We start from the raw sequence: 17,721 nt of genomic DNA on the forward strand, positions 1-17,721 counted from the left end.
CTAGGCGGCGTTTTTAACAGCGGAGCTGTTTAAGCCTGGTCGTTAGTCCGTCCGTGGCGGACAAAAAATGTGGGCCGATCCTGGCGGTAGTTCAGAAAGGGTCCAAGCGCAATGGCACATACGCCTCTGAACTAGCGAAGCTGAGCCTGGCTAAGTCTAGCTAAGCATGGTTGGGACTACTTAAGCTTAGGCAGTCATCGATAGCCAATGAATAGCTAATCGATAATCGATCAATAATCAATAAATTCCGGAAAATGCTGGGGATGGCTTGGTAGTGCTTAGCCTAGCCCAAATACGTGGCCATTACTTTGCGATGGCCAATCGATCCAATCAAGAGCTAATCAATAATCGATCAATAATAAATAAATTCCGGAAAATTCTGGGGATGACTTTGTAGTGCTTAGCCTAGCACAAATACGTAGCCAATACCTTGCGATAGCCAATCAATAGCCAATCAATAGCTAATAGATAATCGGTCAATAATCAATAAAGTCCGGGAAATGCTGGGGATGACTTGGTAGTGCTTAGCCTAGCCCGAAAGCCAGGACTATAGCTTGGTGCCCCTCAGCTCCGCTGTCTCTTTAGTATTGCGCCTCCAGTGCAAGCTACGCTAATTGTTTATTTGCATTCGAGTGAATGGTACGCTTGGTACTTCGAAAACTCTGACTGCGTGGCGTGATGCGAGCGTGCCATCTTTGGTGCAAGTGAGTACGCGCCGCTCTCCACTATGAGCAGCCGCGATATACTTTCATCAGTGATTCGTACTGGTCGATTAAGCCGTTTAAGACAGTATCATCGCTGTCGCTGCTAGCGATGGCAGAGACCTTTTGCTCATGTTCGGGCGGCACAGTTGAGCTCCCGGGAACTTCAGGCTGGCAGGTGAAAATAAAAAAAAAGATAGCCTTGTGGTTCAGTCGTATAACAGTTTATTTATAAATTAATTAATTTATCTATTTACAATACCCGCACTGCACAAGGGCATTAAAGAGGAGAGTTGGTTTTTATTACAAAAAAATTTGAACATAAACAGCAGTAAATATACATATTATTTCAAATATAAAAGAGGCTCACAAATGAAAAAAAAAGGTTAAATTAACATTAAATTATGGGGTTTTAGGTGCCAAAACCAAGATCTGATTATGAGGCACGCCGAAGTGGGGGACTCCGGAATAATTTGGACCACCCGGGGTTCTTTAACGTGCACCTAAATCTAAGTACACGGGTGTTTTCGCATTGCGCCCCTATCGAGATGCGGCCGCTATTCGTCCCTGTGTTTCTTCTCGTGCTGTGTACTACCAGCACCACCTATTAATCCGTTGGACCCACGTCTCTCGAAGTTTACGCTCTTTAGGAAACACATAGAATCAGAAGCCTTAGTCCCTTGTGCGGTTGTCGTTGCACCCAGGAACGCAGCAGGTGAGTCCTCCCATCGCACGAACCTGTAAAAATTGCCAAAAATTGTTCGGAAAAAGGACGCACAGGCACTCCGGGCGGCTGGAGCGGCCGGATGACTACAAGTAGCAGCATGTACTGTGGCAGCGGTGGCGTCGTGAAACTGGCCGGTGGGATCGGTCTACTGAATTGAATTGAATTCCGGGGTTTTACGTGCCAAAACCGTGATTTGATTATGAGGAACGCGTAGTGGGGGACTCCGGATTAATTTTGACCACCAGGGGATCTTTAACATGCCCTCAATGCAGGGGACACGGGCGTTTTTGCATTTCGCCCATATCGAAATGTGGATATGGCACGCAACATTTTTAACCCTGTGGCCAATATTCATTGCTCGAGTAGGACATCAATATAGATGGTTAAACTAATAATAAGTCGTAATGTAATCTTACTTGATCCGATGTACTAAGCATCTTATCATATTTAGGTTATCACGGACACCGAAGAAGATAATGGCAAAGCAGTTCTGTGGCATCCCGCAAAGGGGAGGAAGTATCATGAAACGGCAAAATTGTCATCCACCCGAACGTAGCAGGAAGCAACAACGACAACCCCATACGAGGTTCTCAGAAAGAATGGTCCGCAGTTGAGGAAAAACTTGTCCTAGTCCGGGATTCGAACCCGGGACCAACACCTTTCCGGGGTGGCCGCTCTACCATCTGAGCTAACCAGGAGGCTATCAGATTGCATCGCGAGGGTGACTTATTCGACAACTTAATATGGACACTCAAGAACGGTAGTGTATCTATGTGTACCCGCATGGGTTTCCTCGAGAACAAGTTAAGGACTGCACAAAGAGCGATAGAACGAAAAATGCTAGGCCTAACGTTAAGAGACAGGAAGAGAGCGGTGTGGATCAGCGAGCAAACTGGGATAGCCGACATTCTAATGGACATTAAGAGAAAAAAAAATGGAGCTGGGCAGGCCATGTTATGGGTAGGATGGATAACCGGTGGACCGTTAGAGTGACAGAATGGGTACCAACAGAAGGGAAGCGCAGTCGAGGACAGCAGAAAACTAGGTGGGGGGATGAAGTTAGGAAATTTGCAGGCGTAAGTTGGAATCAGCTATAGCGCAAGACAGGGGTAAAAGGAGATCGCAGGGCGAGGCCTTCGTCCTGCAGTGGGCATAAATATAGGCTGATGATGATGATGATCGCCAAAAATCCGCGGCCCATCTCTCGTCGAAATGCGCGTTTTCTTCGTGCCGGCTCACCACATCTTCGCTATAATAACGACTCCCCCAGTGCGGGGGATCTGCATGTCATTCTTAGCCATATGGCGACCGTGAAGCTGGGGATGGAGCTGCATGATGGCCTAACCGAGAAATGGCGTATCCGAAAGAACAGACGGACACGACAAACTTAGTTTCGAGCTTCTTTACGCTGTCGCAGTAAAACGAATTACGGCAAAGTGATCTGACGCAATGACGATCATGGTATGAAAACGGCGGCATAATCGCGATTGAATGACGACAGAATGATTACAATAGAATGACGGACAAAGAATGACGTCAATGGATCAATGAAAGTGGTATGACGACGATTTGATGACGACTATGTGATGACGTTATCTGAAGCGATGACGACGGTGAAACGACAGCCTGACAAAGATAGCACGATGGCAGCGGTATGAAGACAAACTTTGCGAAGACGATGGCTCACGACGACACGATGACAATCGCATGTCGAAGTTACAATGGCGACAATGTAACGACCCCAGACGGCATCGCAAGTTCGCAACTATGGTATGACAACAAACGCATGACGACTATATAGACGTCGACGCATGACGACGACTCATTGAAGTGACATGGCGTGACATCGGCATGAGGATAACGATGGGACGACTATTTTGTGGTGACGACGGAATGACCACGATGGCATCACGACCAGGAGCCCATACTTAGTGGCACAAGCAAGTACGCAACTTGGGCCACTTGGTCAGCGTATTGTAGGCTAGACAGATAGAAAGATAGGCTCAAAGCGACTGAAGTAGGGAAAGAATGCTATTCGCATTAAAACGGAAATGCCGGCGCTGGGGCTCGTCAGAATAATAAGGTTTGTTACGACAGCAATCTGCGTAGTGGTCATTATTAGCTCTTTAATGAGGGAGTGATACTTAGCGGAGAATGGCCGTGTCTGTGTGTGTATACATTTACTGCGAGGACGAGTAGAAAAGACGCTTGCAGGTTGAATCTTCGATAACGGTTGGCGGCATTCAACCGAGGATAGGAAACCTACAACGTTTCCTTTCTCGGCTCACCGCATGACATCTGTTGTAATAGGCTGTCTGGAGGACACTATATGCGGTAGCGGATGCACCAAAGAGCTGCATGTATTGTCTATCGAGTCTGTTTACAAACTGTCCTTGCTTCTGACCCCGTCATTCCGCTGCTTAAGTGGCTTCCACACACTTGACAAGAAGTTGTACCCGGCCCCCATGGAGGTCCACAGGCGCCAAAGACCGGCGAAGGAAAACAAACGAAGGGTGGCGTTTGTATGGGCTAGAAGGGTATAACATGACCCTCACAGTAGTGGGGACCCGATCAACGTTGTTCGTGTTGACTCAAGCGCAGCAATGCTGCTGTATATCTCATTATTGAGTATTAGTTGAGGTCATTATCACTACGTGACGTAATCGCACACAGCTCAGCCAGAAAGTCTTGGTTACATTTGGTTAGTCGAAAGTCTTCCTCTGACATTTAGCGTGTCTTAGACAGTTCTAACAAGACGGAGGTATACAGGAGGATGGAAACATGAAGTGACTAAGATTGGTCAAACAAGGGGTGTCTCCGTATAGTCAGTGTTTTGACAAGTGGACTTTTCTTATCCCGGACGAAGGGACACCCCTTTGCCAAAACGTTGGTTATAGAAACACCCCTTGTTGGATCAATGGGCCGCATTTCGATGCAGGCGAAATGCGAAAACGCCCGTGTATCATGCATTGGGTGCACGTTAAGGAACCCCAGGTGGGAAAAATAAACCCAGAGCCCCTCACTACGGGCATGCCTCACAATCATGTCATGGTTTTGACACGATGTTTACGTTTTGACATTTTTTTTTGTTCGACCAATGTCAGGCAGGTAAACAACACTGTCACATGTGTTATCTTCTGTTGTCTATGATGGAAAAGCATGGAGAAAGGCAAGAGCTAGGAAGAACCAATGAGCAACACGAGTGAAGCCAAATGAGTCGGCCCAACCCGTTATGGTCGCGTCATAGCGCGGGGTAGGTTTTAGTGCTCCCGGTCCGTCCACGCTCTGCAAGCGGAGGGATGGTGGAGCAGTCCAACAAGTTGACATTGATTAAAATTTACCGGGAACCAAACATTCTAGGCCCATAAGATGAAACTTAGAGGTCACGTCTCGGGCCGACTTTTCGTAGGAAAAAGCGAAGGACATGGCTTCACGGGAAGTTGGCTTGCCAAGGCTGGCTGTGTGGCGTAAGTGTCCCTCCTAGTTTATTTCGTGTTTTTTATTGCGATAGCAATTATATGACACTTCAACCGGATTTCTGCCGTCGGCGTCGCCGTCGCCGTGAGGTTCCGTATAGATAAAATCTTCGCCGCGCGCCGTATGCCCGAGCGGAAGCGTGCGGGGACGCGCGCTATCACGGAGAGCGAACGCACTCAATCTCCCACGCGCAAGCAAGGCAGCGGAAACCAGCGCCGGAGGACGCGGGGGGGGGGGGGGGGGGCTCTTTTACCAACATCCGCGCTCGTCGCTCGCTCGCACCGTCTCTTATCTCCACACGGCTCTGACCTTTGTATGCGCTGTGCATTCGCCGCTCAGTTTCCGTTGAAGCGATAGACCGCACGTACCTTCTCCCGCTGCGGCGTATGCGCTTGCTGCCAGCGTTTTGACAGTCGTTGTCTGCAGTCATTCAGTGTGATCAATTCATGTTTGTTTGTGCGCGCTCACACCACGCTTGTTGATTCTGTTAGTAATAGTCGGGCCACATTTTCCAACGCACGCTACACATGCAATACCGTCCGGATCGGCAGTGCAGCGCTACAGGTGTGTCCCTTCGCACGCGCTGCCCACGGGAAGCGCTCATCAACACCACCGTTTCACACGCACCTTCGCGTGGTCATCGAGTCTCTCTTCATGTCGGTCTACTTACGCCGCAGCACACCTGCTTACTTAATCAGCTCATGTTTAGTACAATTCATATTGCTACCAAAGCGGCACACCTTACTTCGTATGACATTGCTGTGTTGCTATCGCATTCATTGCTTCGCCCTTAGGGCAAAACTGTGAAGTTTTTTTTTCAAGGTGGAAACGACCCAGGGCTGTAAAGCGACACAGATGTGGTCTAAGGGCTGAGAGCCCGCATCATCGCGTTTAATTCGTTCAGAACTGTGTATATTAAGACAAAATGCCGGCTTTACATAAGCAGGCGGCCGGATTTTAACCCTGCCGAGTTCAAGCGCGCAACCTAACGCCGTAGGCGTACTTGCTGAAGCAATTAACAAGCGTAATGTTTAGAATACAGATAACGCAGCAAGGTCACTAAACCGCCACAAAAAAGTGCAGTATTAGGGGCGAGGACTTACGGAGTCGCCACATGTCGGAAGCGCCTCGCTTGCGTAGTACGAGGGATAAAGCGGCGCGCTCCTCTTAGGTTTGGCCGTCGGCGCTCAATAAAAACACCACACGAGAAGTCCTCCTGGACATTTCTGTAAGTACTCTCCAAACGAGGGAAGTTTCTTACTGTCAAATAATAATCTTGGGCAAACAGAAAGCGCAGAATAGTTTACAGGCGCTATCTCTTTACCGAATACGTACAGCGAACGCCCATTGCGCGCGGTCGCCGTGATGCAGTCCCCCGAAAAGCTTCTTGCGTGAAAGGTAGTCAATGGCTGAGAGCAGACTATGTGAAATATGTTCTTATAGTGGGCTGTCTGTATAACCAAATGGAGCATAACAGAATGAAGCCTCAATGCAGCAATCGCACGGGTTCGCAGTGACCGACTGCGCATCTGCATGTATGTCCGCCCACAATGTTTCGCTTTCGCAGGAAGCGCGTTTTCGCACCGTGTCGTGAGCTTTCGGCCGCAGCATATGAGCATTTGACAGCACACAAGCAACCATTGTTGCGTGGAAGCTATCAGAGCTGCTAAACAATAATTTCGTTATAACTAGGGACTTCGACGCTATACGGCGACTCGTGATGTGCCATCGCGACAATTCAATAATTTTTTTTCTTTTAAGTTCTTGGACGTTTCAATATCGTTATTTCTCAAGTTGCGTCTCACTGTATGGTTATCCGTCTTCTCAGCAAGGAATTTCCCGGTGCTTCTTTATGTTAATCCAGTACATTCATTGTTTGCTGCTAACACAAACATGCTAGTATATGCCATGCCTTTTTTTTAACGTGCTTCTTACCGTTACCTTTCCATTGTGGTGAACTTGCCAGTATTCAGCATCAACAAGTTCATACACCAAATCTTCATGACATTAACCGAGCAGTGCGCGCGGGCGAGCTTCTCAGTGCGCGCTTTGTGCTATTCACCGAACATCGCAGCCCCAACGCCGTAGCAGTAATCTTCCGCGCGGAAGTGCTAGCTACACACCCAAGTTGTAGCCGGTGACCGCTTGCCGGTTCTAAGTTTCGCAATCCCAGCTACACGCAGCTTGTTGGCCTGAGGGTACGTGTGAAGGCTGACACCGGGCTCCGTTGGGTCGGCGTCCGGCACTGCGGTATCGAGCAATAGCCTACCCTGTCGTACACCTTCAAAGGCAGCCACTACCTATTATAGTGCTTTCAAGTGTTGTCATGCAGACAGCCGAAGACACCCGAGTGCAGGTGGGACTAAACTTTCGTTTTCAGCTCGCTTCGGCGCTTCCGAAGCAGACAACGCGGCCACGTGATCCCTCATATTACGTCACGCCGACGGTGGCGCCAGCTTTTCTAGTGTTGGAGCTCGTCCGAATACAGCCTGTCTCTCTATACCCGCTTATACACTTTAGCTGCGAAAACACCTTTAGAGTGAAAGAGAACTGGCAACAGCAAGATGCTAACTGAGTGTAATTGCAGCTGAGAAGGCTTCCTATCAGCGGATAACAAAAAGACAATTCTTAAACTTGTGTATTCGCAACTGTTGAAAGACTACTTTTACATTTGTGCGTATCCAGCAACATAAATAGTATTCTTGACAAAAATAACTCCTGGTATGGTTGGGTTGAATATAAGCTCTATATATTTCCTGGGGCGATACCAGTCAAATGAGTTTATAGTTCATCTCGAACGTCAATGGTGCCCCTTGTCGGAGCTTCTGGTGTCGTGCCAAGAGTATAGAGTGTAGCTACAATAATGTTTCGGTTTATTTGTTGCAACTTCTACGGTCGCGCGCGGCTTGCTGACCTTGCACGCTCCTATGTATAACTCGCTCGGGTTATTTGATTTTTATTTTTCGCTTGTGTTGAACTAAACCGACAAATAAAGCATACGCGGAGTATAGTCGTCACCGGCGCCATTAGAGATTCTCGGCTATCACGTGAGGTCGCGTGCCCCACTCCGATTAGAGCGCCGCACGCGATATTTCACGGACCGACTGCCACACATATCCTCTACCAGAAAATCGTCTTCTCCGGTGTGACGGCGTCGGAAGGTCGAGCTCGCCATCGCCGAAACAAAACGCCACCGTGTCGTGAATGAGCAAACGATACTTTTCTTCTTTTTCCGAAATTCATTTTTTTTTCTGCTTGCAGTCCGACCACCCTGAAGTACGTGCTCGCGAGGTGCTGCTGTGGGGGGCGAGGAGGACAGTTCACGATGAGGAACGTCGTTTCTCATTGTGAACTCGATGAGGAACACGATAAGGAACGTCGTTCCGTCATTTTTGTTTCTTAGTTATCTAAGCCTCCCGCGAGAGCATATATAGTAACGCACCATGAATAAATGGCTGCGGGTGACCCATTGGAGAAAGGAGGGAGTCCCCCTAAAAAAAAAAAGGAAAAGAAATAGCGTAGCTTGCACTGGAGGCGCAATGCTAAAGAGACAGCGGAGCTGATGGGCACCTAGCTAGTCCTGGCCTTAGGGCTATGCTAAGCACTACCAAGTCAACCCCAGCACTCCCTGGAATTTATTGATTATTTGTCGTTTATCGAATAGCTATTGATTTGCTATCGATTGGCTATTGATGACTGACTCAGCTTAAGTTGTCTCAACCATGCTTAGCTAGACTTATTAGCCAGGCTCAGCTTCGCTGGGCGATCACGGGCCATTGCGCTTGGACCCTTTCTGCACTACCGCCAGGATCGGCCCACATCCCCACTTTTTTCTGTTAACGCGCTACAAATTAAGGCCGGCTTAAACAACTCGGCTGTTAAAGAAAGCTTTCCAAAACCCATGCGCATACACACAGAAACACTGGTTAGAGAAAGTTGGCTTGCTGAAACCAGACCGGCCACTTCCTTCGTAGCAGTCCCCTCTCGTCCCTTTCCCTCGCTTTCCCTCGCGCGGGAGGGTCTATTTCGTAAGAGCCCGCCCAGTGGGCATGACCATTTCTGCTGCTGCTGAAGTGCTGATGGGCTGGGATGGGGTACCAGCGAGAAAAAGGCAGGCGCGTCCAGCCGGTCTCCTTCTCGCTGGTACAGCCCCAGCCAATTAGCGGCGGCCAAATGGACCCCCCCCCCCTCTCCCCTGGTCGCTTCAGTCGTCTACATCGAAGCCAGCGAGATCGGGAACCATTCTCAGACTGAATTCGAACGCAAGGTGACTCCACCGAAAGTCCATCAGCTCTTCAGAGCAGCTAGTTGGAGTAGGAATATAGAAACAAGAGCAACAGTAATGAAACCAGGGCGAACAAGAGGAGTCTCCGCCTAAAGCGAAGACTAAGGGCCTCGAGCGGCCAGTCGCGCGCCAATATCGGGTGTACTCGCGGGCTTCGTTCACGCTTGGAAAAACACTTCTATGTAGAACGTACGGAGCAACAGGAAGCTGTATCGGAAGTTTCTCACGTTGCTCTACAATTTTCTCATTGACACTTTTCATCGGACTATAATAATTGAGAAGTTGATTAATTAATGAAGATTAATAATATAGTTAGGCGGGATCCAAAAAATAATCTGAGCATATCCAAGTGACGGCAAACAACAACATCCAGCTACGTAGCATTTGCAGCGAAGCTGTATGTGGCTAGGGTTCCATGTATTTTTCGTGTGCGTCAACAAAAAATGTAGACCGATCCTGGTGAAAGTGCAGAAAGGGTACAAGCGCAATGGCACATTCTCCTTCGGACTCCGGGGGGTGGGCTCAGGAACCTGTAATGCGCCCTTGAACTACCCTTGTCACACCTGACCCAAAGAGGTATCAGGCACAAGGGTAAGAACAGAGTTTTTTAGTACGGTCGGATCTTAGCCCAAAAGGGCACCCCGCGTCGGCCATGTTCACGTTCGCACGACGGCTTTGCCGAGCTTTGCCGTCTTTGTCAGCGTTCCGAGCACTTGCGTATCTAGTTTCCTATCCTTCCGCTCTCCCGTGGTGCCGATGCCGTCGAAACGTCACGCGTGTCTGGTATCCTCCGGCTCCTCGGAGCGGCAATCCCGTCGTCCACCCGAATGTGTATAAAAAATCAGCTAACTAAATTGCTAACTAAATTACGAAGCATAGTGTCAGCGCGCTCAGCGAACATGAACACATAACACTTGATGACCGCGGACACTCGCTGTCGAAACGCTGGCGTGAGGAAACGCGGGAGCAGCGAGAGAAGTTACCTTCGTGCAGTATATCGCTTTAACGCAAACTAAGCGCCGAGAAAACACAGCACGCACAACGCTACGAGCCGCCGACGCACCTACTCGAAGACTGAGCCCCCAACGCAGATCACTCTTAAAATACGGCAGCGCGACCACGCGCAGCCGCCGCATACGCAGTTGCAGCCGAAGAAAAAGCCCCCCCCCCCCCCCCGCCCCCCGCCCTGGTGCCTCGCGCACGACGGAAAACGGCGCGCTTCCTGCCAACTTTCCTCCCTTTCACGCGGGCGAGATTGAAACGCGATCACTGTCTCACCCTCGCACGCTTTCACTTGCACATACGGCATACGGCGCGCGGCGACGATTTTATCGTCCTTTGACTTTATACGGGACCTCACGGCGACGCCAACGGCAGGAATGCGCCTGGAGTGTCCATATACTTACTATCGCAATAATAACAGAGGTGATACGAGAATGTGTGTGTGTACCTATCGTCACGATGACAACCGATCAAGACTATAAATGTGTTCGTACCTTAGCTCAAAATTCTGTGTCACCTCTGTGTCGTGTGCTAAACAGCTTCGCTGGTCATCCGCCTTCACAGAGTGGAAGTTCGGTCCAAGTTAAGTGAAACGCCCTGTAGATGTGTTGTCTATTAGACTTGCTTTTGGCTTTCGCTAAGGATGCGCATCTCCTATAGGGCGGCTCTGAATTTCCGGCTACATTTTTATTCGTTTGCGCACCCTGTGGCTACTTGCTGGCTTAGCAAGGGCATTTAGAATACTCCCTTTAGAGTGGTAATTTTATAAATGTAAGCATTAGGAAGCCAAGAAATATATTTACCGTATTTTCCATGTAACCAGAGCCGCCGCTTTCAGGGACACGATCTCGCAACTCATTCACAAAACATGATGGTGAAGGCAGTGAACTACTAGAGTCAGAGGAAAGACTATTTCAAACGGCTGATACATATGCAGAAACTAGAAAGTTTGTACTAGTACACGCATACAGATTAGACTCATTCCTTTCAGTACAATGGTAAAAACAGGCCGTCACATGCGAAACCGTACTCTTGGAACAAAAATAACACTTCAATGCAGACTGCTTATTTAGTTGTTATTAATTCGAGAGAGTCCGAGAGAGATAAACAAGCTTTAATGATATATATCCGAGATATACGCACAAGCGACATTAAGGAACCTCAACTATTGCTTTGGTTGACTGTGTTGGTTGGCACTTTGGTTGGTGTTGGTTAGCACAACGCACAAATGCTGCCGCACTGAGCAGTTTCACGGCGTGGATCTCCCCGTATTTGACAGCAACGAGCAGGAAATGCAGCTCGGTACATATTGCTCTAGGGAGTCCCTCGAAAGCTCAAGTGTATATCCTTCAGTTTCAGTTCACTTTCGTTTTAGTGCGATAGGATTATACATGTCAGAATGGGCCGTCAATGCTGCAGCCAGGTATGTAAGCTGGCTGATCACTGACGAAGTGTAATCAAAGGAGCCTCTATCCTGATACCAGTGGCACGATGGCTCCATTGGGAGTTCTTGGTGGGGCGTAGAGAGGCACGTGACAGGAGGAGCCGGGGGCGGTGGAGTGATTGTGTTGCGGGCGCGCTCGATTGAGACGTGCTCTCAACCATACTGCTCGACACGGAGAGGGCTGTAATAAAGCGATAGCTGTGGTTCGCATACGTATATCTATGTGTTCCCGGTTACGCAGCCAAATGTGTGATCAGTGTGCAAAAATATTTATGGCGATGGATGCATGGTATATTTAGGGTCCTTCGTTTTCGGGTAAAACACGTACGACAACTCCCCATTTTTGCACCCCGTATACATTTTTGGAAAATCGGCTTGAACCCGATTTCTGCGCGAATTTTATCTTTTGTAAAGAATAATAACAAATGGAGGTATTCTGAAAGCTGCAAGACTACTGAACGCTGCCCAACTTTTGTGAGCAAGTGGTCCAGTTGTATGATACTAATATTATTAGTATGAGTATGAATATGAATATTTTATTCCTCTCATTTTGTATAAAATATATTCAGTGCCTCCCGACCTTGAGTTCATGAATGAAGGCTCGTAGCTTTTTTTAGTAGCCGCGTTTACAAGAATACGACGATGGTGCATTGCATCGCATTTACCGCCCATCGCATACATGTAAACACACATACGTGCTTGTTAACATGGATGTAAATGTCGCATTCATGCATATATATATTTTGAATTTAGATGCAAAGTTCATGTCTTCAAGATGCCACGTCATAAAGCGAATGATGGCATGCTGGGTAGCAGAGCTCGGATTATTGCTCCGCACTGACAGTGCATACCGTTGAATGAAACCAAGCTTATACATACGATATTTCCCCGACTTTCATGTCCCCATGTTTCTAGCCTCTATTGACTGGCTGCAAGGAGGGCTAGAGGTCTCCAAAGACGCGCAGTGCGTTTGGCTATACAAAAACGACAAAGCGAAGTCCATACCACACAACGGCAATGTATTCAAATATTGAAGCAGCACAACGCCGGCTCGCACAAGCCAGAGAGGAGAAAAGGCTCGCCGAGCGCTCAGGTTGCCCTATCTTTACTCCTCGCCCAATCCAATGAAAAGCCAGCAGTTCCACAGGTCTCTTAAAGCTGTACACGTCCCCGTTTGGTGGCAGTTGCTCTATTTATTTCGACAAAAACTCTACTATACACGCCCGACAACGATGGTAGCGGAGTATAGCGGTTTCGTTTCGTTTGAGTAAAGTTATTAGTACATGGCCGAAGATGTTGCCACTTGGATAGATTGTTTCGCCAAAGGCTGTACACACGCCCGACGACTTTCGCCTTCGCCAGAGGGCTAAGCAGCTCTGCGCGCGTGCGGCGGCCAGCCACCTGTGGGCCACTGTGTCGGGCTGGCGTGACTGACCTCAGCCTTGTTTCCCGGCCTGCCGCGAGGGAAACACTGAGACGGCGGCGCTGGCGGTGATGCAATCGAACCTCGATCGCGGCGCTACCATGTGGCGCGTCCTCCGCGCGCTAGAGCGCCGCCGTTCGGGGAAAGAGAAGACCGCTATCGCCAAGGCTGACTGCCACTGTCTTGAGGGTCTGCAGTGTATACCCCACGGTGCACTTTCAGGTTGCATGCGATGACATTGTGGGTGGCGCGTGTTTTACACCAAACAGATGTTAAGTGTGTTGAATTAACGCAGCAAGCTGGGCGACTTGGTAAATTATCATGTTCGTAGCGGTGGTCAGCTCTACCCGGATCCCATTCCCACACCATTATCCCATTATATATATACCGAAACTATGGAAATAAAGTATCGTTTTGTTCATACGTGCGTCCTCAACCTACAAGTTCCTGTTCAACTACCGGATCCTGGCATAACCTTACTTCACACACACACACACACACACACACACACACACACACACACACACACACACACACACACACACACACACACACACACACACACACACACACACACACACACACACACACACACACAGATATATATATATATATATATATATATATATATATATATATATGCGTTCATGCAGCGTTCGCTGCATGAACGCACTAGCACCTCCACCAGATGTCACGTAGTAGTGACGCTGAAGTAAACAGTCGTAAAACTGTGTGTGACAAAACTGGTTGTTTATTGGGCGAACCTGTGCCCACAAAAGCAAGCTACACTCAAAGCACACCGATAGCGGCGAACACAGTCGGCGATCGTCGAAAATCTGATCAGCGGCGAAACGCGTCGGCTTTTTATACCTGAGTCATCGAAGGTTCCAGATTAATCCCTGATGCCCGCGGGTCTTCCAGAAAGTTCTAGACAATTCGGGTCGGTCATACAATCAGATAGCATAAGCGTCGGTGAAAACAGGCAACAGAATGAAGCATCGATAACGTTCTAGAAACTTCCGATACAGGCGCGTCCTGCGGCGAGCGATAACGTTTACCATTTGTTAGCCGGTGGAAAAGCGGCCACCGGATGAAGATAAACATGTATACGTGTCAGTATATATATATATATATATATATATATATATATATATATATATATATATATATTCACTTGTTCGAAAAACTAAAGCATCGCTCGTATCGTCTACTTCCGTTGCCCTTCATCCGGGTAGCGCTGCTCACCCCTCAGAACATGGTCAAATACAAATGTTTCATACACTTTTCGCAGCGTCAGTCGCGAGCCCCATCATGAGGTTTGCAAAGGGTTCAACTTTATTAAGACAACGCAAACACGGTGTGTGTGTGTGTGTGTGTGTGGGAGGGGGGGGGGGAGGGGTGCGCGCGCAGTCTCAGTCGTCGTCGTTATCCTCATAGGCGTCATCATCGTCACTGTCGTCGTAATTGTCTTGCTATCGCCTTCGTGATTGTTCTCTTTGCCATCTTCGTCGGTCCAGCTATCGCTGTTTACGTGGATCTCCTGAGGTTTTCTTTTTAGTGGCCTTCTACAATACGGTGTTGTTGTAATACACAAAGCTCATTAATAAATGCAGCATCTTCTCGTTTAATGCATCAGGATTTACAGGTCATGTTGTCTTCGCTCTTACAAGCTCCACATATAGTCGTATACCCATTCGCAAAAAAGGTTGCCGGTAATACTGTGCGTGAAATTCGTGTTGTGAAATTGAATTCTCTCTTTTATTGACAGGCTACAGCTCAACGTTGCAAGCGAAATACTTCGAAGCTCATGTTTATCGACCCAGCTTTACAAATACCAAGAAAATATTTACGCAGAATCAAAACCTTGTCATGACTGGATACAGGTTGCACAGAACATAACGGGCACCACTGTATAGAAACGCACGTTCTTTAATAATTAGAGTAATAGAGGATGCCGCCTTGAATCGATGCGTTTGTTACACTATGTAGAGCCAATTACATTGTACAGGGAGCTATAGGCGATTTGAATACTTAATAATGTGCTTGGTTTGTGAAGTAATTGTCTTAAAGGGCAACTGCGACAATTTTTCGATGTCAACCGATCTCAATATGCTCAATTAATTATTAATTAATTAGTCAATTAATCAATCAATCAATCACTCCATCAATCAATCAGTCAGTCATGTTTATTCAACGTGCCCAGGAACTATTCTAAGCTTTGAGTGCTGGCGCACTCATACATTAAAAAAAAGGACACTGCAGGGCAATATAATTTAAATGAAAATAATGAATAAAAATAACAATTATGAAAAGAAGACAGTACCTACAACAAAACGCAAAGTAGCTACAATATAAAAAGGAGGGGAAGGGCTGTTGAACAATATATGAAACTATGAGACAACAAGGCAAAGCTCAGAAAAGAACGACGACAGCGAGTTTTGAAAAACATCAAGATCATGAAAATAAGCGTTATAAAGACTATTCTGTGGACGGCTGAGTGTTGGTGACGATAGGCAGGAACAACATGGAAAGGTTCTCTGGTGATCTTTCCCGGAATACGAAACATGGTACAACTGAGGAGTTCGAAACAGGTAAAGATACCGTGAAGGAGTTTGAAAATAAACAGAAGGTCAGCGCCATTACGTCGGCAGCGAAGTAAGGGCAATGCCAATAATTCAACAATGCTAAATCAAGGTCCAATGTTCATGCATACTTTGCAAGTACTCTGCCCATTTTATTTTTGCTGCCGGCATAAGGCGGTGTTCACAACATGTCGGTCATGACTTGCTTCCGGTTCCTGCAATCGCTTCTGGCTGATGCAGGCAGCAAAAGCATAGCCTTCGAAATCGTTTCCTATTACTCCAGAAGAAGCTCTCGCTATAGGGAGTGTATGTGGGCACCACCTACTAGCTTACTTTGAGAATCATTTTTCATGACTTCTGAAACAAATTTAATTTTTTTCAGTTTTACTGAAAATAAGCTTTGAGCATTGCCATACATGCGCCCGACTCGCGTGCCCGTACGTATGGTTCATTTTATACTAGCCACCCACTGCTTGCTGACGTCAGTACCAACTTGTCCGCACTGCACCACCAGGTGGTGCCGTGCACGTTGAACAGGTCGTTGGGTCTTCAGGTGTTGGACCCCAGGCCCGGGTGAAATAAGGTGTAAGGGCCACCCCAGCCTGTGTTCGGCACGAGAGAAACTTCTTTCGCCGAAGAAAGATAGCAGGGAAGGAACCGACCCTCTGAAGGCGCGTGTCTCGACGGAGAAGTGATTTCGGGGCTAAAAGAATATTGCGGCGGAAGGCAGGGTATTAGGTGGGATTTGTGGTGTGGAATTATAGTGCGCATTTCTGTGCACTAGGTTGTAATGCTGGTTCTGACCATGCTCCTGCGCCCATGCAGTGTACATTGATGGCAAATGGGGATTACCTGCGAAGATTGTGTATGCCTTCGCAGATTCGTGGGGCCTTACAAAACTGTCTTGAAGTGCTGTACAGCGCCCAGGTAGTCAGTGTAGACGTCGACCACACTAATGCTCTCCCGCGTATGGGGCGGCTTTGATTGCGTCATGCACGGCCTGCAGCTCCATTAGTGAGGCGTCTGGGTTTTCTGTTCTGTATCATTATGTAGCTTGAATTTCAGTGTCAGTGGCCTGACGAAATCATAATTTGTTTGCCTCTTTCCCCGTGTATGGCGTCTGCCGGTTTTTCGCCAAGTAAACTGGGCAGATGCCAGATGTGACGTAATCGAAACTGGGCTGATCCCGTAGACTGCGTTATTAAAGTATGTGACTTGGGGGGCGGATCCTGATACGTCCGTTCACCATATCTGTCCTCGCGAGGGTATCAATATAGTTTGCAACGCGGACCGATCCTAGAGGCAGTGCCATCAAATGAGCACGTGTGCCTATCGTGATAATGCTATCACATAACAGTTGCTAAAGTGTGGCATGCGAAGCTAGCTTATTGTTTTTTTTTTACTTATTAGTATACCCTCAAGGCCCATGAGGCCTGGATGGGTAAAAACATTTGTTCAGACAAACAACATATGAAGTAAAAGAAAAAAAAAAACATCAATTGCAGCTACTTCAGGAAGTGGTCAGTGATTGCGGACTCGAATAAAGTTCCGTCTTCCATGGCAGCAATGGAGGGGTGAAGGTAATTACCCTCTCTGCTTGTCTTTGCCAAAAAACAAATTAGTTCGGCTGAAAGGAACGGCTATATTATTTGGGTGGCCAACACGACATGAAATGTATAGTAGATTGGGAGCTAAAATTCTGATGAAGTGTTCGATTATGGAATAAAATTCTTATGAAAAAGTGAAAGATGAGGAACTATTCTTCTCATTACCAAGTCTGGGAGCCGCTGAAATCGAGTTCGTCGATTTTATTAGTGTGACACCAGCAGTGCGAGCGTAGGTATCAAGAATAAAACAAACTGACTTGCTTTAAACGGATTCTGAAATGTTAATTAACGTGATTTGAGCTAGGTCCCATATGGCCGAAACATAATGAAGCTTTGGACGGAATAATGTTTAATATAGCAATAATTTAAAGCATGTGGGTGCTTAACCAAAATTTTGGCCCAGTAATCTGAAGTACGACTAGCATTGTTAGTGACACAAGTTATGTGATAGTACCATAACAAATATTTGTTTA

General features: G+C 47.5%; 1 non-coding gene across 1 annotated transcript; it reads right to left on the reverse strand.

The window, feature by feature from the left end:
• Positions 1-2,052: 2,052 nt before the first annotated feature.
• On the reverse strand, positions 2,053-2,126 carry Trnas-gga (transfer RNA serine (anticodon GGA)). The gene has a single exon. It is a non-coding gene; the product is annotated as a tRNA-Ser (tRNA).
• Positions 2,127-17,721: the final 15,595 nt, after the last annotated feature.

This window comes from Dermacentor silvarum, chromosome 3, assembly GCF_013339745.2.
Source record: "Dermacentor silvarum isolate Dsil-2018 chromosome 3, BIME_Dsil_1.4, whole genome shotgun sequence".
Lineage (NCBI taxonomy): Eukaryota > Metazoa > Arthropoda > Arachnida > Ixodida > Ixodidae > Dermacentor > Dermacentor silvarum.